Genomic DNA, 21,142 nt, shown 5'->3' with positions numbered 1-21,142 from the left:
ATGGAGTTCTTCTTTTATACTCTGGGTGATATTGGAACACCAATGTCTCAGAATTGGATATGTTCTTTTTCTATGCATTATTGTAGGTTTTCACTTTCATAGTAGGTCTTTAACATATTTGTGCAGAACATTGATTGTGCAGGGCAAGTGTTTGACTTTATCCCTGAGGAATGAATATGAGCTTTATTTTGTCTCATTGATTTTTTCCGGAGTTTGTAGCCTTCTCTACTAATTTCATGGCAACAGATATTATTTTAGACCAGGGGATAGGTAAATATATCAAGCTGCAATTTGGCATTTTCTGCAATTTTCACCAGAGAGTTTAAACTCGCCGATGTATAAAAGTGCGAGTTGATAGAAAATCACCAGTAAAGTGAGTTTTTCGAAATCGCTATTCCGAAAAACGCTACAAATCACAGCCTCAAATGCAACTCTACCAATACATGTCGTCATATATATGAAGCTCCAATTTGCAAAATCGCCACGATTTTAGTCTAAAAATCACCGCAATCGAAGCGCTGGTTTGGAAAGGCGAGATTAGCAAACATGTCAGCTTTATAACATAGCAGGAGGCACAATATAAGTTTAAACAATGAGGGTAAATCATGATTTCTGGTTTAGTGGTTCAAAAATTATTAATAATTATCTTAATGGGGGGGAAATTATTTTATTAATTAGTGAGCGAAATGTCTTTAATTTATTATATGTATGGGAAAATGTTTTTATTTTATTATATTATAGTGGCATACTATTTCATTTCCAGTGGGGCAATAATTATTTTTTTCTGATGTGACAACACTTAATATTACCAAATGGGGACATCATTTACAGTACATACTTGTGACACTACAACACGCTGCTTTGTATAGGCGTGATTAGCAAACACATCAGCCATTTGTCTATGAAGGCTAATGATGACTATAAAAAGGGGCCCAAATGGCCTTTAATCTGAGGGAGTTGATAGGAAACTTGTTGTTCTGTGTTTTAGATCAACATCAGAACTTAAGATGGAGAGAAGGACATCCCTAAAACCAGGCTCCTCTTGGGCTACGCAGGCCACATGGGTATGTTGTTTTTTTGTTGGTGTTTGGTGTTTTTATGTGATGTTTCATTCTACGTGACTTAGGTTATGGGTGTCAGTCCTGGTTAATGACACCTCTGTTGAATCCATAGACTCCTGCCCAACATAGATATAATGAGTCGCACACAGCCACTAGAGGGGTGAACGTACCTTTAGCCTTTTGAAGACCAGATTCAGGTGCCTTGATACATCTGGCGGTCAGCTTCTCTATGCCCCTGGTAAGGTGGTTGATACCGTGTTGTCGTGCTGTCTGCTGCATATTTTGGCCCTATACCAAAGTATACCCCTAACACCAGCAGTAGACAGTGGTGAAGCAGGTGAGCTCATTCCATCAGCTGATGTGGATAATGCAGAGGGGGAGGCAGGTCAGAGAGTATCACCCAGTCTTATTTTTCAGGTGTAATTGTTTAGTAATTAGCAGTAACCTTGTTGTTTTTTTTTATCTATTCTTGTAGAATCAACTTCATAATCAACATCATAAGCACAGGACTATTTTGGAAAAACCTATAGCCTCATTTAAAGGGTATGCGTATGTGTTTTGAAATAACCATTTAAACATAATTGTAATATAACAAATTTTACTGAGATTGCTCATCTAAACATCTTAAGGTCAATCAACTTTGTTAATACCAGGGTGCATAAGGTAAATATTTATTTTGTACCTAAATGTCTAACAACATAGAACACAATGTGCACAATGACGCTTGTATGATTAGCATAAACAAAAAAGGCACTTTGCAATAAATGTATACCAAACAACTTTAAAGTGTTTATTTCTTTTGTTTGGCTGCAGGCTCAGGTGCCTTTGCCTGGCTTGTGGATGCCCATCTTCAACCACTGATACACCCAATACTACACACCGAAGTAGCGGGCAGTAACATGCTTGGGGGAGTGCTGATGCTGCTGCCAAGTGAGGATGAAGGCACTGATAGCCGTGACAATAAGTGCCCACAGTCACACAGAAATTGCCTGAAAGTTCTCAAATAGTCCCAGTCAGATTGTTTAGTCCAGTGTTCATTTGGATTAAGGTTGCATCTATTCTTTCCAATAAGGTACACATACTGTGTTGTGTGTCCTGTATAGATGTCACAGACTGCCTCAGCATCTTCCATGAGGATGTTTCTTGCCTCCTGCAGCTCCTGTCTGTTAAGAACTATGCTTGAACTTTGCCTTTATGTGAATCTGGCCTGCAGTACCTCCCTACCACCAGAGGTGCTGCTGTTCTACCATTGTACATTCCACCTCACTAGCAGGAGTTAACCTCCCTTCTTAATCAGCACCCACACCTGTTTCTCTGTCTTTATAAGACTGCCTTTCCCAGTAGTCTGTGACAGTTCATTTTTGTCTTGCCTGCTGTTGCTGGTTCTCCAGAGTATCCTGTGTCCTGTTCCAGTCTGACATCCTGGTATTGACTCCTGCTTGTTCCTCAGCTTTGCTGTTTATCTTCTGACCCAGATCCAGGCTTTCGACTATGCTCCAGCTAATTCTCTGGTGCCTTTGTGGCTCTCCTGGCTTGCCTGTTTGACTCGTTCAACCCTCCTCTATTCTGACAGCCATGGGTCAATCCAGTACCTCGAGCCTCCTGGCAAAACCTTGAGTCCTGTCTACCGTGGTTCATCCAGTGCCTCGTGCCTTGTGCGACCTGAGTAAACCAGGTATACTGTCATCTGTAACTCATCCACTGCCTTGTGTCTCCTGAGTCTACCAGGTATCCTGAAGCCAAGGTACATCCAGTGTCTTCAGCCTTCTCTGCTTCTCCATCCCCTGAGCTAGATCTGGTATCTGGCTACTCTGTATTGCCTCTATGAACTGTTTCCTGAGTTATTCAAGCTATTGCCAATCCTGCTGTTTGTATCTGCTGCCTTGAACTGTGCTGCTGTTTATCATTTACGGCACCAGTCTCTGCCTGTGAATTCTGCCTAATAAAGACACTTTACTTTCACATTATCAATTTCTCTGGAGTTTATGCTAGGAATCCTGACAATAGTGTCCAAAGATCTAAAAACTTTTATAAGCTGGTGCTGTATACCCCTCAGTGAGTCCTGATGGACTGCCATCAAATTCGCTTGTACCTGACTAAATTGCTGAATTGATTCTGCCAAATAAGATGCAAATGCTGATTGAGCTTGACTGGGTGTGGAAGTTGAGACTGGTTGTTGGTTCAGGCAGCACACACTTCTCCACTTCTGGGGAAAAACAAACAAAAAAATAAATAAAAAATAAATGATTAAAAATGCTTCAGGCTTCTGTTTTCAATGTGCACAACAATCAAACATTTACATGCTGCAGTATTATCGTTTGACCATAAAGGAGAAACATTTGAACCATGATATATTACCCACCAGCCTTAGGTTGGGAAAGAGGTCTTTCCGTGTCCTGCACATTTATAACTACCAGACTCTCAATTGGGATTAGCTGCTTGAACTCTTCCTCATATGAGGTGTATGTTACCACCCGAGCGGGCCCACCACCAGTCCTTGCAGTTGCCCTCCTCTCCTCTACCATCTTCTCCTTTACTCTTCTATTGATGTCAGAGATTTTTTTGCTGCAATTTTGTATGGACCCTTCGGTGGGGCCCACTGCATTTACCACTTGACATAATTGAGTCCACAGAAGCTTTTTTCGTGCAAAAGCTATATTTGCAGCTAGACTACCCAAAATGCGCTCATACACTGGGACTAAACTGTGTATCAATGCACAATTCTTAGCAAAACTAAAACACACATTACACCCAGAATTTGTCTTGCCAAATTAAGTCTCTGCCCCTTCCTCCAAATCCTGCTCCTCCTCCCCATGCTCCCTAGACCCTGCAGCTCTTCTTCCTCTCACCATCCTGATAGACAAAGAACACACATGGGAAATGCAAAAAGCAACAAACAAATAGACTTACAAAGAAAACACAGTGGAAATACAGAAAACAACCAAAAAAATCACTCACCTAAAAATAAATAAATAAACACACAGACAATGAGACACACAAGGGAAGATAACGCAAATAAGAAAAAAAACACAAAACCTCACTATCCACACTACAACAATCACCAACAACAATCAAAATGACTCTCCTGCTGTTTCACTGCTCTCTCTATACGAATTTTGCATATAAAACTTCCACCCAATCAGAAATTGGTATTTTTTTCAAAATGGCGATTTTAAGACTAAACATGGATGATTTGAGAGTTTGTAAAATCGCTTCAACTCGCTCGAAAGGGGTGTTACTAAATTAGTAGTTATTATATATATTAGATATTAATTTGAAATTTACACTTTTGCACAGTGTGCTTCTTGACATTTTACCACTTCTCTGCAAACCTAGGTGTACTTCTAGTTTGGCGTATCTCTTGAAAAGTAGAGAGTACATGTGCATCTTAATGTGAGCTGGGCAAACCATCTAGGCACACGTGTGCAAATCTAAGGTGTGCACATCCACTGTGCTTTGTAATGAAGCCCATTATTTACTGCCATTTATACATGTATTATTACTTATTGCGTGTTATCATAGCTGTACTGTATTCAAAGTAATATGGTTCTCCTTGCAGAATTATATCTGATGCATTTTACTTAACTGTCATAGGTAAGTAACATTCATGTGTATACAATTTTAGCATACTTAATTTTATGTTGAAGTTGTGTAACTAATCCATTACAAAAAATATACTGATAACAAAGCTTCTTTATTTTGATGGAAAAACTAGCACCCTATATATTCTGCCTATACGACATTTAATATACACAATTCTTTATTTTAATGGGATGGCTGTAGAACATTCATTTTAGCAGTGATTATCAGTGGAAGATGATACTGTGTTGTTTTGATAGACAGTGACACATTGTCCTAACTATATAAGAAAAAAACTGGCATGGTCTTAGAGGAAGGGAGGTAACCATTCCCAGAGAAATTTGCAGTCAGAGCAATTTGGGGACCTGAGCCAAAAAAGATTGTATTTAAGGTCGACAAAGATTATAAAAACATCTATTCATAGCCTTTTTTAATATTTCTTTGTTCTATATGTAATGATAGTCTGTATTCATGACATGAGTACAATGGTGGGTGTGGACATCGGCTCTATTCATTAATGGACTAGTGACCCCAACATACTAGTTGATCCATTATTAATTTTATTTTACTACATTCACAAATATTTGTATAATGTTTCCCATAGCTTGATAAATTGTTCTAAATTGTATGTAATCTAGTCACCTAGAAGAGTGTAAGCCATTATCTTATATCATTAGTTTATAAAACGTTTGAGTGCTGGAGGTCTGAGAACATTTTAACATTCTAGGGGCCTGACCAATTTTCATTAAGGTATTATTATTATCCATAACATATAACATGATACATGAAGAACAAAATACATACACCAGACATACTGAATGAATAAATAAATACAGGTAACATGGTAATGTAGATCAAATTATTTGTGGGACAGTAAGTTAGAGTGTTGATAGTAATCAGTGAGAAGTTGGCCTAAGCTTAAGAAAACAGGGCTAGGGAAGCAGGCCAAGAGGTACAGAGGGTGATGGAATATTAGAAGGCGAACACAAGGAAAGAGGGCCCTGCTTGTGAGAGCTGAGATCCTAAAGGAAAGAGGGAGACACAAATAGGGTGGTACCGACTGGGGGTAAAAGCCAGGACAAGGGAGTTAGGAGGAAGGCTGATAGACTTGAATGAAGAAATGAGTCTTAAGGGCACACTTGAAGCCTTTGTTAATTGACGAAAAACTGAAAATACTAATATAAAGTCACCTAATGGGGAAATAGGCCACTATGTGGAATTATTATGGCCTGCATGCCCTGTGGCACTGGATCTGCCAATGTTTGGAATTGTGCATGAGGGATGAAGCACCATTCATCCACTAAAAAGTTACTCAACTGACACCTGGCTGATATTGGTGGAAAACGTTCCATAATATCCCATAAATGCTCAATTGGGTTATTATTATTATTATTATTATTATTATAAATTTTTTATTAATTTTCATTAATTTTCCATTTATTTTTCATTTATTTCGTCTATTCCCTTACCTTCTTATTTTGTATATTTTGGTGTTAACTACTTTCTAAACATCTATCTTATTTGCCCTTTTGTCACAATATAAACACATAAAGCTACCAAGTGCTTTATTATATTAATTAATGTGTTTAATGCTATTTAGCGCTGTTTTGAATATATATATTTTGGAAGTTGCCCAATGAGTATAATGAGATTTTTTCTGGTTCTTTGGTTTTTTAAACTGTGTGCTGCGATTTGTTAGTAGTTAAGTTTAAGTTTAACATATGTTTTGGATATAATTAATTGACAGCCTATTTATACAAGGATGGCTGCAGTAGTACTGACATGTCTCTGAGGAACAGGGCCGGATTTACCATTAGGCAACCTAGGCAATTGCCTAGGGCCCAGTGGTCCCCAAAGGGCCCTCCCAGGGCTGGCGGTGAGACCACCCTTTAAAAATGGGCCGCTACTTATGGGCCAGTGCTATGTGCTTGCCCCCCCGGGCTAAAGTCTTCCAGCCAGCCCCGAATAGGGGGGGTATATGTTATGCTAAAGAACTATAGTGCTATGGATTTTTTCAAGGAGGGGGCCCCAAACCAGTATCTTGCCTAGGACCCCATGTGGTCTAAATCCGGCTCTGCTGAGGAAGTTGCACTGTTGCATTGAAATGTGTCAGCCCCTGTGTCACATTGTAGCTTGAATTAGATTAATCATTTCAACGAAGACCTTGATGCTGTAACTATGTGTGCGCACACCTTCACCTTAGGAAGGAGTTTACTTCATTCAGCACTGGAACCTTTTTATTGGGATTTCACAAGGAGGGAGCACTTTCTCAGCCACACCACCTGTCTCCACGAGCTCCACGGAGCAAGTTGATACAACAATATAAGGAGCTGGACTTTATTTCGGGTACAGTGGTCTGGTAAGATCGTTTCTAACATTCTCCCACACAGCTGGGTATTATCTAAGACCAGAGAATTCATCAATGCCTAAAAACTTTGTGGTTTGGATAAAACGCTACTACTCCTCCTCATTATAACACATGTGATTTCCCTGGCTATAGTGTTTGTCTCACTAGTTCTTGGGCGCTTTATCCATTCTTGCACAACCACCAATCAAATCTATTAACCGAGACATTGCGGTTCATTTTATAATTTGTGTCAATCATTACAAGAAGGTCTGCTTCAACTATTAGGCTGGATCATATGCATGCCATCTAATATTTCCTATTTGGGATTGGACATTTAAGCTACTTATTGTTTTTACATTATAATTTTTATATTTTAATTTTACATTGTTATGTGATTTTTATGTCATATGAGGTTTTATATGTCAGATGTAATAAATTGATTACATATTTTTTCCGCAGCTCACATTTTCAGTGGTAGATATTCGATCATCAGTGTACATTTTGGTTGTTTTTCACGGTTATTGCATCTGTCTGCTGCACAATTGCTGACCAGCTCTCTCCTGTGGATACTTTGCTTTTGATCTGATTCCTGCTGTGACCTTTGGCTTTGCCCCTGACCTCTGTCTGTTTTCTGGATTACCCCTGTTTGCTACCTGCCTTGAACTCTGGCCTGTTTCCCGGTCATCCTGCTCGCTACTGACCCACAACTTCTGGCCTGTCCCCGGTACCTGCCTCCATTATTCCGGCTTACTCCACCCTGCACTACGGTTATACTGATAAACCTTTACTACCCTAGAGCTTAAGTCCTGGGGCATCCGAGTACTTCTGAACACTATCTGTTTTACGGGAAAGGTGGCTGCTAAAGGAGGAGACCTCTATTAAACGCGTTTTAAGGGCTTATCTAATAGTCGTAGTCCTAACAGTCACATGAGAGTTTTAGAAAATGAAACCAACTTGGCCTAAAAATTAAACAAAACCTTCATATTTTTCTAAACCAGGTCAGTCCTGAGTAAATGGATCCAAGGTAAAGTCCTCCATATTCAACGTAGCATCAGCTGCACCTCAGTTCAGGCTCTCAAAAGCCTCCACACCCACTGCCACATGAGAGAATCTCAGACAATATATAAGTATGAGAGAGCGTTAGACAAGAATAGGAAAGCGGGTAATAAGTCAAAAGAGGTTCCATTTATTATTTATTTATTTAGAACAAGTGAACATTTCATGTGAAAACTAAGTTGCTCCTCTCCATCAATTAGCAGATCTAGACCAACCAATATCATGTACCTTGACTAGGCATTTCAAAAATATTTCTTCAGCATGACACACGATTAACCATACAAAGTGAGAAAGAAATTATAGGCGCACCCCAAAAACATAACAGTGATGATCATAGATGAATACAAAAATGTAATATAATGTATAAAACGTATCATGATATTAATAAAAAGTCTCTTCCTCCACATGAGTGGTACTCACAATACCGGAGACAATCTTCTTTTATAACCCAAATGTCTTAATTCAATTTCTATAGTCTGATGACTGTGATGTCTTTAATTAGGAATTCTATAATCCTGATGTGTTCTGAGACCTGGTTCCGTTTTCCTTCAAAGATAGGCTACATAGCCATAATCACTTCACATGTGGTGTATATAAGAGAAGAAAAAAAAAGAAACGTAGTGCAATCCCATAGATAATAAACAAAATCAATATATGTATTTTTTTGCACTCACAGATATAAAATATAAAAAGACATGCCATCACATAAAAGGTATCCGTGATTAGTGTGATCAGTATCCGTACTAGAGATGGGTGGGCTCGGTTCCCAGAGATCCGAACCCACCCGAACTTCGCCTATCCGAGTACTCTCCCGCCCATTCGGAATCGAAATCGAGGCAAAACATCATCATGACGTAGTCGGATCTCAGAGCTCGGTTCTCGCGAGATTTGAAAAGCACAAATACCAGCCTACACAGCAATCCATCGCCATTTGACAGAGGGAGAGAGCAGGGTTAGGTCACAGGCTGTATTAGAGCAGGGACAGAGCAATAATTGTACACCTTATTTCTTAGTATTATTATTTAAATTCTAATCTATTCAAATCTATTATTATTACCAATTCTATTAGCAATTGTTAGAGCAGGAAGAGAGGAGGATAGAGGAGGCTTTTTTTTTTTTTCAATATATTGCCCTACAAGTGCTTTGGGGTGTCCCATATTCCCCAGTGTGAAACACTAATTTTTCTGGCTGTCAAAAGTGATATTTATCAGCAGTATCTATACAATATTTTGCACTATAAGTGCTTTGGGGTGTCCCATATTCCCCAGTGTGAAACACTAATTTTTCTGGCTGTCAAAAGTGATATTTATCAGCAGTATTTATACAATATTTTGTACTACAAGTGCTTTGTGGTGTCCCATATTCCCCAGTGTGAAACAATAATTTTTCTGCCTGTCAAAAGTGATATTTATCAGCAGTATTTATACAATATTTTGCACTACAAGTGCTTTGGGGTGTCCCATATTCCCCAGTGTGAAACAATAATTTTTCTGGCTGCAAAATGTCATATTTAGCAGCAGTAGTATCTATACAATATTTTGCACTACAAGTGCTTTGGCCTCATTAAAATGGATTCAAAGCAGTCCACATATAAGCAGGATCAGCAAGCTGGTGCTGGCACCAGTCCTGGTGGTAGTGTTCCCAGTACGTCATCTGGTAAAGCCTATGTAAAAGTACATAGTCTTTTTAAATCAGGGAAAAAAACACACACCAATTATTTTTTTACCGTGTTGAAGCGAAAAAAAAGTGTAACTGAGGAAAAGTTAACTGCCGATAAAAAAAAAATTGCCAACATGCCATTCTACACACGCAGTGGCAAAGAAAGAATGAGGCCTTCGCCTTTCTCTATTAGTGGCAGATCAAAAAATGTTACTGAGCCTTCTTCTTGTGCGGTCACTCATGACCAAGCAAGACCAAGTGATTTGGAGTCTAAAAGTGGTGCACAACTACCGTTATGCGTGAAAGCCGAGCTGCAAGAAAAGAGTAAGGCATTAGAGGATAATGTATGCTCTGAATCAGAAATGACACCAATCCCTGTGGAGAGTCCATCCAATAGTGGTATATGTAATCGTGACCATTCTGATAGTGTACCCATAAAGAAGGGCCCTTTCAGCAGTTCTGATGATGTGTGCCTGAACAGCCCGAGTGTAGCCGGTGATACACCAAGTGAGGATGACACTTTGGAAATAGACGAGGATGTGGGGGAGATTTAGGTAGCCGACAAGGGCGCTGATGAGGATGCGGTTGATTGTGTAAGTCCTGCACCAGAGGCAGCAGTGTGGCACCAGTGGCAGGTGAGGTTCTGGCACCAATTTGCACTTTCCAAACACAAGTAGGGATGACACAGGGGGGCAGACCACAACAGTTTAACATCTGGGCTGGTTTGAAAGATTTTTTTAAAAAATGTGTGACCTTGCCCATTACTCCATCCAATCTGAGTATTAACATGCAAAGGATGGTGGAGGATTATTTTCAAGATGTAATTGATATGGAAATGTCAGACAGTCCCTTTCCTTACTGGGAAGAAAAGCAGGCCATTTGGAAACCCATGTACAAACTTGCTTTGCAATGCCTAAGCTGCCCACTCTCCAGTGTGTACTCTGAACGAGTATTCAGCACAGCCGGGAACCTGGTCAGTGATCGCCGTAGAAGGTTACTTCCAAAAAATGTGGAGAAAATGATGCTTATAAAAATGAACCACATCTTCCACGAGGAAGGCCTTCACCATCCAAGACATCCAAGCACTGACTGCTCTCTAATGACGGATAAAAGCGCAGATGAATTGATAGCCTGTGATGATGACGTACACACTGATGAGGGTGAGGCTGAAGCTGAAGATGATGACGATGTTTTAAAACTTTCTATAAAAGGGTAGGGTGCAATATACCCCCAAATAGGAAAGGGACTTGGGGCATTTCTATATCACGTACCATCTTGAAAGGCTGCTGTTTTGGCAATTTCTCAATAAGGGTAGGGTGTCATACACAGACTGACACCAAACTGGCTTTGTCTATTTCAATTAATATTGTACAGTCTATAGTCTATAACGGCTGAATTTTTTAGTATTTTCTACAAGTGGAAATGGGCCTAGAGAGACAGAAACCAAACTGCCTTTCTCCATTTCTTTAGATATTTAACTATAAGTGTAGGGTGTAATATACACCCAAAGACGATGGCTGCATTGCCAATATGCATAGATGGAGAGGAAGACAATCTGGTTTGTGTGTAGAATTAATGACGGCCTACCAGGAATTAAATTTTTTCATAATTATATAGCTTTACAATTACATTACTTATCCAAGAAACAGGTGGAGCACTAAACTTGGTTATTTTATGTCCAAAAACATTGATTTTTAAACAAAATTGCAAAACAAAACCAAACAAAACCAAAAGACGCAAGGGCGTTTTGGGAAAACCAAAACACGACGGTAATCCAGATCCAAAACCAAAACCAAATCCAAAACACTGAGCATTTCTAATCACAATAAACCAACTCTGATCAGCGTTTGAAACATATGCAATATATGAGGTGTGTTGCCTGATATAACGAGTATTATTAGACATATGATTGGGAAGTGGAGGAGCCCAGAGAGCGTATTTAGGCACCACCGCGTCGCATTGCTCGTAGGAGAAGAAGACCGACCCAACTGTGAGACTTGGAGTGAGTGAAAAGCTACACAGAGGATCCTGACACATGTTGCAGCCTTTACACAGAAATATAATATCTGGCAATAAAAATAAAGACAGCAACAGTCTTGTACTTGGCTCGGTACTCGGATCCCCCAAGTTCGGGTGTGTTCGGTTTCCGAGGAACCGAGCCTGAGCATCTTTACTTGAAACAGATCTGTGTGTGGCCTGATGATCAGGTGGCCTACTTTGCAGTAACACTGAGGCTTCCACACATGTATCATGAATAGGCCATGATCAATTTTAATTTCCCATAGAATCATTTATTTTATACATAAGTGACAAGGACTCCATGTGATGTTGGCCAAGACTGCAAATATATTAATTGAGTGTATATATATATATATATATATATATATATATATATATATATATATATATACCTACCACCACCTCTCAGACATAGAGGATGCATATATTCAGTGTAGGACAGGTATACCCTTCCCTGGCACAGTGTTACTCTGGATGACATTTTTGGCAAACACGATGGTTTGTCACAATATCCTCTTTGGTGATGTGCATATGGAAATGATCAGAAATTTATACTGGCCAACGGGAGCAGTTGGACAGAGAAGCACAGCCCTTCTTCAACACAACATTATTTTGGAATGTGCTCATCAAGATAACACCTCCCCTGCTGCCTGAAATAAAGGCTAATTAACATGAGATTCTCTGTATGCAGATTATCTTTTATAAAATACTTCAATATAATTACTGCATTACAATACTAAAAATAAGTATAAAAATATATTTACAAACCCACCTGGCATCCTTTAAGAATTGAACAATGAATAGTTTTGGATGAGAAGGGTTGTCCAGGATGATAAACCACTAGTTTTAATGACCTGACTCCCCCATCTCATCCCACATACACCTATACACACACATACATATATATATACAGGGGGAGGCCAGCCATGTGGGTTTAATCTGGCTCTGGGTCCTGCTCACGCTTTGCCTAAGTATTCATATATTCCTAGAGTAGGGAGCAGAGTAGAGGGTAAATGTATCAATGTCGATTATTTGGAAACCATTTTTGTTATATTTTATTAATGTCAATTATAGGGATAAAAACTATAGGCCTGGCCATTGTGTCTTTGTAAGATAGAAAACCATGAAACATTTTTCTTTTAATTACTGCCATTTTCTGATAGTTATGGACCTAATTTGCAGAATATTTAGATGTCTAGAAATAAATTTAAAAGTCAGATAAAAATTAATAATATATATTAGGGATGAGCGCGCTCGGATTTCTGAAATCCGAGCCCACCCGAACGTTGCGGATCCGAGTCGGATCCGAGACAGATCCGGGTATTGGCGCCAAATTCAAAAGTGAAACTGAGGCTCTGACTCATAATCCCGTTGTCGGATCTCGCGATACTCGGATCCTATAAATTCCCCGCTAGTCGCCGCCATCTTCACTCGGGCATTGATCAGGGTAGAGGGAGGGTGTGTTAGGAGGTCCTCTGTGCTGTTTAGTTCTGTGCTGTTTAGTTCTGTGCTGTTTAGTTCTGTGCTGTTTAGTGCTGTGCTGTGCTGTGCTGTTTAGTGCTGTGCTGTGCTGTGCTGTGCTGTGCTGTGCTGTGCTGTGCTGTGTTCTGCAGTATCAGTCCAGTGGTGCTGTGTGCTGTGCTCTGTCCTTCTGAGGTCAGTGGTGCTGCTGGGTCCTGTGCTGTGTCCTGTTCAGTCCAGTGGTGCTGTGTCCTGTGCTCTGTGCTTCTAAGGGCATAGTTATTTCCCCAATATTCCCCTGTGTTTAAAAAAATAAAAAAAAGTTTTTTTAAAAAATACCAAAAACTACTTTAATATTTTTTAATTACCACAAAATTTTCACAACCAATCCTGCAGTATAAGCCCATTGGTACTGCAATATTACCAAGTTCACACATTCAGCAGTAAAAGTCCAGTGGTACTGCAATATTACAAAGTTTACACATTCTGCAGTATCAGTCCAGTGGTGCTGTGTCCTGTGCTCTGTCCTGCTGAGTTCCGTAGTGCTGCTGGGTCCTGTGCCGTGTCCTGTTCAATCCAGTGGTGCTGTGTCCTGTGCTCTGTGCTTCTAAGGGCATAGTTATTTCCCCATTATTCCCAAGTTTTTAAAAAATAAAAAAAAAGTAAAAAATAATAAAAAATTTTAAAAAAAAAAAATATATAATAATTATAACCAAATTTGCAAAACCAATCCAGCATTATAAGTCCATTGGTACTGCAATATTACCAAGTTCACACATTCTGCAGTATCAGTCCAGTGGTGCTGTGTCCTGTGCTCTGTCCTGCTGAGTTCCGTAGTGCTGCTGGGTCCTGTGCCGTGTCCTGTTCAGTCCAGTGGTGCTGTGTCCTGTGCTCTGTGCTTCTAAGGGCATAGTTATTTCCCCATTATTCCCAAGTTTTTAAAAAATAAAAAAAAAGTAAAAAATAATAAAAAATTTAAAAAAAAAAAAATATATAATAATTATAACCAAATTTGCAAAACCAATCCAGCAGTATAAGTCCATTGGTACTGCAATATTACCAAGTTCACACATTCTGCAGTATCAGTCCAGTGGTGCTGTGTCCTGTGCTCTGTCCTGCTGAGTTCCGTAGTGCTGCTGGGTCCTGTGCCGTGTCCTGTTCAGTCCAGTGGTGCTGTGTCCTGTGCTCTGTGCTTCTAAGGGCATAGTTATTTCCCCACTATTCCCAAGTGTTTAAAAAATTAAAAAAAAGTTATAAAAAAAAATACAAAAAAATAATTTAAATTTTTTTTAATTACAACAAAAATTTGCAAAACCAATTCTGCAGTATAAGCCCATTGGTACTGCAATATTACCAAGTTCACACATTCTGCAGTATCTTGTGCTACATATAATGGAGAGCAAAAATTTGGAGGATAAAGTAGGGAAAGATCAAGACCCACTTCCTCCTAATGCTGAAGCTGCTGCCACTAGTCATGACATAGACGATGAAATGCCATCAACGTCGTCTGGCAAGCACGATGCCCAATCTCCTAGTACAGGGCATGTAAAATCCAAAAAGCCCAAGTTCTCAAAAAACAGCAAAAAAAGAAACTTAAAATCATCTGAGGAGAAACGTAAAGTTGGCAATATGCCAATTACGACAAGTAGTGGCAAGGAACGGCTTAGGCCCTGTCCCGTGTTCATGACTAGTGGTCCAACTTCACCCAAGGATCAAAGCCCTCCTCCCCCCCCCTACAAAAAATTTAAGAGAGTTATGCTGTCAGCAACAACAACAAAACAGCAAAGAACTCTGCCTTCTAAACAGATGACATCACAAATCCCCAAGGCGAGTCCAAGGGTGTTGTTGGTTGTGAACCCTGACCTTCCCATCACTGTACGGGAAGAGGTGACTCCATCCAGCATTTGCAGCATGCCCTCTGCATATGCTGGAAGGATCACCCACAGTCCAGTTACAGATTTGGCTAATGAAGGTGTGAATGTTGTGCACTGGGAGGAGGATATTGATGTAGCTGGCGCTGAGGAGGATGTTGATGATTATGATGCAGACAGATACCAAATTGCATTTCTCAATTTCTATTTATATTCTAGATTATATAACGGCTGAAAAGTTTTCTGTTTTACTCCTAGTGGAGAGGGGATCTGATGCAGACAGATACCAAACTGCCTTTGTCCATTTCTTTGTATATTTGAATTGCTAGTTCTACAGTCTATGCAGGCTGCTTTATTTATATTCAACTACAAGTGTAGGGCGGGGGGGGGGCATAGATAGCCACCAAAGTAACGTGGTCCATTTAATTTCACTTTCTAGCTCCACAGTCTGTGCAGCCTGCTTTTTTTTATCTTCAAAGTATTTATATTTACAAGCCTTGCAATCTAAATTAACTAGAGGTAGTGACGTGGTAGAACTCCAAAAGGCAGTTTGGAAGCCCCTGTACAAACTGGCTCTATTTTTTAACTGAGTTGTCCCCCCTCCAGTGTGTACTCGGAAAGAGTTTTTAGTGCAGCGGGGAACCTGGTCAGTGAGCGGCGAAGGAGGTTGCTTCCTCACAACGTTGAAAAAATGATGTTTATAAAAATGAATAATCAATTCCTCAATGAAGTACAGCACTGCCCTCCAGACAGTACAGAGGGACTGTGGTTGTGGAGTCCAGCGGGGACGAATTGATAATGTGTGAGGAGGAGGAAGTACACACTGTAGGGGGAGAGGAATCAGAGGTTGAGGATAAGGACGACATCTTTCCTCAGTAGAGCCTGTTTAGTTTGTACAGGGAGAGATGAATTGTTTTATTGGTGTGGGGGCCCAAACAAACCAATCATTTCAGCCACAGTTGTTTGGTAGGCCCTGTCGCTGAAATGATTGGTTTGTTAAAGTGTGCATGTCCTATTTCAACAACATAAGGGTGGGTGGGAGGGCCCAAGGACAATTCCATCTTGCAACTTTTTTTTTGGCATTATGTGACCATTCAACAGTCGTTTGCCATGTTCAAAAAGTAAAAGAAAATGTCAACAAATTCAATAAATTAAATCAAAAGTTAAATGCCCTGTCATTATTTAAAACAAGAGGTTTTGACGTGCTAGAATTAGTGTAGTGTTAAGATGTTATAAACACTACACTTGGAAATTGGAGGAGGTAATGTGGCCCCGGTATCAAATTGGGTACCGGGGCCACCCCACTATGCAGTCCAGATACTTGTTTGGTGGAATTCCGACACGTGGAGGGTTTTTAAATTATATTGTGGCCTCGGTACCAAATTGTGTACCGGGGCCACCACACTACGCAGTCAAGATACTTGTTTGGTGGAATTCAGACCAGTTGAGGGTTTTATTATTATATTGTGTGGACCACTCTATCTATACCACACTACAACTCTATACCACTCTATTTCCTACTTTAATTCTATTTAATTCTATTTCCTACTTTAATTCTATTACTAATTAATTACCATAAAGAGGAACAAAAAAAACCAATTTTACCAAAAGTATAATATGACTTAGACTTACAAACACTACACTTGAAAGATCGTGCCTTTAAATGAAAAAGTCAGTCTTCATTGCACGACTATGTGCAAGTGCAACAGGGACATTTTTTTGGGTTTACAAAGTCAAACAATAACACTACGACCCTGTCTGTCTGGGGTCTGTCAATGACGAATTGTCTGTAGCATGTTTGGAGGAGGTATTGTGGCCCCGGTATCAAATTGGGTACCGGGGCCACCCCACTACGCAGTCCAGATACTTGTTTGGTGGAATTCTGACACGTGGAGGGTGTATTTATTTTATTGTGGCCCCGGTATCAAATTGGGTACCGGGGCCACCCCACTATGCAGTCCAGATACTTGTTTGGTGGAATTCCGACACGTGGAGGGTTTTTAAATTATATTGTGGCCTCGGTACCAAATTGTGTACCGGGGCCACCACACTACGCAGTCAAGATAGATAGATGCGTATCATAGATAAAGTACATTCAGTGGTGTGGGGCAAATTGAAAAATATTCCAAATGCACTGACATTATCAAAAACAAGAGGTTGTCACACGCTAAAACTCCAACATGTATATGATGGAGAGGATGGCGGAGCAGCCGTATGTGTAGTGTAATGCAGACCTGTTGAAGGTTTTTTATATATTTTATTGTGGTGCCCAGTGCCCACTCCTCTACGCAGTCCAGGTACATTTATTGGTGCGAATCATAAAAGTTCAGGGTTTTTAATATATCTTGTGGTGACCCACTCCTCTACGCAGTCCAGGTACATTTATTGGTGCGATTCATAAAAGTTCAGGGTTTTTAATATATTGTGGTGACCCACTCCTCTACGCAGTCCAGGTACATTTATTGGTGCGATTCATAAAAGTTCAGGGTTTTTAATATATTGTGGTGACCCACTCCTCTACGCAGTCCAGGTACATTTATTGGTGCGAATCAAACAAGTTGATGGTTTTCTTATTATATATATTGTGGTGACCCACTCCTCTACGCAGTCCAGGTACATTTATTGGTGCGATTCATAAAAGTTCAGGGTTTTTAATATATTGTGGTGACCCACTCCTCTACGCAGTCCAGGTACATTTATTGGTGCGAATCAAACAAGTTGATGGTTTTCTTATTATATATATTGTGGTGACCCACTCCTCTACGCAGTCCAGGTACATTTATTGGTGCGATTCATAAAAGTTCAGGGTTTTTAATATATTGTGGTGACCCACTCCTCTACGCAGTCCAGGTACATTTATTGGTGCGAATCAAACCAGTTGATGGTTTTCTTATTATATATATTGTGGTGACCCACTCCTCTACGCAGTCCAGGTACATTTATTGGTGCGATTCATAAAAGTTCAGGGTTTTTAATATATATTGTGGTGACCCACTCCTCTACGCAGTCCAGAAAGATACCTTGTTGCAACGTTTTGGACTAATAACTATATTGTGAGGTGTTCAGAATACACTGTAAATTAGTGGAAATGCTTGTTATTGAATGTTATTGAGGTTAATAATAGCCTAGGAGTGAAAATAAGCCCAAAAACTTGATTTTTAAACTTTTTATGTTTTTTTCAAAAAAAATCCGAATCCAATACCTTAAATCCGAACCGAGACCTTTCGTCAAGTGTTTTGCGAGACAAATCCGAACCTCAAAAATAACGAAAATCCGGATCCAAAACACAAAACACGAGACCTCAAAAGTCGCCGGTGCACATCCCTAATATATATAATATATATTAAATGACAGTATGTGATAGGTGTTGAGTGAAAGTAAATGAGAAGAAAATAAATCCTTGGATACAGAGGACTATATGGACAGATGTGTGATAAATAGCCTGTGGACTTTGCCTCTTTATGGAATGTTGAGCTGAGTGAGGTCATGATGTGACATCATAATGGTAACTGCTGATATAACTGCTTGAAGACTCCACCCTCTGTCACACACAGCCAGGACACTGACCCAGCACCAGCAAACATCACCAGCTCTCCTGCACATACTGACTACATCCTCTGCACCTCACCATCCTCTAACATTTACTACAGAAACTTGTAGCCATCTCGCCAAAAGAGGCCAGCATTAGGTAAGTATATCATCATAAACCTGTGGATGTGCCTGTATTAGGTAAGTATATTGTCCAAAAACCTAAACCTCACTTGGATGTGCCTGCAGACTTGGAGCTTGACTACCCTAAAAATGACCTTGAGCTTGTTTGGAAATTCTAAGATTTGCGGTTCTAGCAGGGTGCTATCACTATTGCGACTCTAAAAAGGGGATGGCCGTGCTCTCCAGCAAATTGCGCAGCTAAGTGAGAAATTCGAATTGGGCAACAAACATTTCATCGTTATAACTTTGCATAGGAATATTTGATTAAGGCTCAGTACTTTATCTCTGCATAGCCCCTTAATGCCCAGAGGGAAGGGCAGTCCTTGCAGCCATGGTTCCCCAGAGGTTTCCTCCACAGGGGGTTTTTCCTCTCCTGAGCGCTGAAGGATGACTCCTCGTGAGTCCAGGGGTATCCGCTATCTTGGTTCTCTTATAGAACAAGTTTGTAAGAGCTATAGACAAATCTTAACCATATTTTACTAGTTTATTATGCAGAATAACAAATGTATATTTTAATTTGAAAGAAACCTTAATAAATATATTTTAAAATATATCGTGCTTGTTTTTCCTTTGTTTTCTTAATAAATGCTCCTGAAATGGGCAGAGAAGTGGTGTGTGAGATAATGACTGGGGCCAGAGATGGTAATAGAGGGTAGTGCAGGTGATGCTGAAATAATGAAAACTCAGCTTATTAGAGGTAAACCACAGGTATAGAGAAGATAGAGGTTATCAAATGATTTAAATTACATTTATTCATAAGAAATAATGATACATCTAAGAGATATGTGGTCAAAAAGAGGTAAACAGATCTGTGTGTAAATGAAAGATACATCAATGTCATATACAGCTGCTGCTTTTATCCACCTGTTTCCTATCTGCTTGGAGTGACTTCACCTGAAGAAGAAGGGGGGGTGGAACCCCCGACCTCCAAAACATTGTGTGTCATGACACCCACCTGTATCACAATAAACCAGCTCTGATCAGCATTTGAAACATATGCCATATATGATGTGTGTTGCCTGATATAACGATTATTATTAGATATATGATTGGGAAGTGGAGGAGCACAGAGAGCGTATTTAGGCACCAAGCGTCACATTGGTCGTAGGAGGAGACAGAGGATCCTGATACATGTTGCAGCCTTTACACAGAAATATAATATCTGGCAAAAAAAATAAAGACAACAACAGTCTATTTAGGGAGCACATATTTTACTTTTGTTGTTTTTATATCTTGCTTGTTTTTCTTTATATTTGTTTTACAATTTTTTAAATGACATTTTGGTTGTGTCAGTGGTCCGTGTTTGAGTAATTTTGCCCATGTAACCTGTAGACATAGGGGATCATGGTGAGTTGGACAAATAAACATCAAAATAGTAAGCTCTAACAAGCTGCATGTAATAATAGCGCATTTACACTCATATACTGAGTCAGAGGCATCTGAAGATACATCCAGTGCTGCACCAGTTACATATGTGTCAGGTATATGTTAGACGCACTTACACCCAACCAGGTCATAAGCACGAGAAAAGTTTGTTTACATTTGTTTTGATATTGAAAAATGCATTCGCTATTAGGTGTGATTTAAATTAAAAAAAAGAACTAGAATACACCAGGAATAATTTTCTTGTGTACAAATGAAAGTAGAAACAAATTCAATACGGCCACACATATAATATAGGGACGCGCCATGAAGAAAGCTGCAGAGGTGAATGGCAATCGGCCAATCAGAAGCGGCGAGTGCTTGCGACCAGGGCAAGGCTGGGATATATTAGCCTGGGGGTAAGACTTGACTCAGCAGCCTATTAGGAACATTTTAAAGGGAAAACAATGAAGGTGGCCCAGTGAGCCAGGCCAAAGTAGCCCACTATGGGATCGGCCCAAGGTGCAGATGACCCCCAGCCCAGCCTGCCCCTGCTGGCGACTGTCATCACCATCATCAGTATGTATTTGCACCAGCCCTCAGGCATCCACAATGTATGTAGTTACTGACAAGCATATCTGCGTCTCCGTGTGGGTCCTTAGTTCGTAATAATGTGAACACGCCCTTACTGTCCTCGGTCTGCATTCTGCCTCTCCAGATGTAAGGAGGAGCAAGTCCCACATTTGTATACGGACGTCGGAGAGCACTTTATTGTGAGCATGTGCAGGTTTGTGTATTTTATGCTAAGCAAAAGGGCGTACACCCCACTCACAATGAGCCCCATAGTTGATAATGTTTTAAGATAATTTCCCAGGATACATTGCTGCTGAGTAGTTTCACTTATACCGGTTACACAGAATGCAGTATAAGCTCACCTCGCTGCACTACAATCCCAATCATGACAAGTCTGCTAAATACTCTTCTTTATTAAATACTCTTTTTTTAAATACTAACAT

General features: G+C 39.9%; 1 long non-coding RNA gene across 1 annotated transcript; it reads left to right on the top strand.

Moving 5' to 3' along the window:
- The first annotated feature begins 675 nt into the window (after positions 1–675).
- LOC142097063 (uncharacterized) lies at positions 676–2,890 on the top strand. Its single transcript, XR_012678109.1, has 3 exons — positions 676–1,064; positions 1,537–1,604; positions 2,537–2,890. It is a non-coding gene; the product is annotated as an uncharacterized LOC142097063 (long non-coding RNA).
- Positions 2,891–21,142: the final 18,252 nt, after the last annotated feature.

Source organism: Mixophyes fleayi, chromosome 7, assembly GCF_038048845.1.
Source record: "Mixophyes fleayi isolate aMixFle1 chromosome 7, aMixFle1.hap1, whole genome shotgun sequence".
Classification (NCBI taxonomy): Eukaryota; Metazoa; Chordata; class Amphibia; order Anura; family Limnodynastidae; genus Mixophyes; species Mixophyes fleayi.
This window is presented reverse-complemented; position numbering and strand designations above follow the sequence as displayed.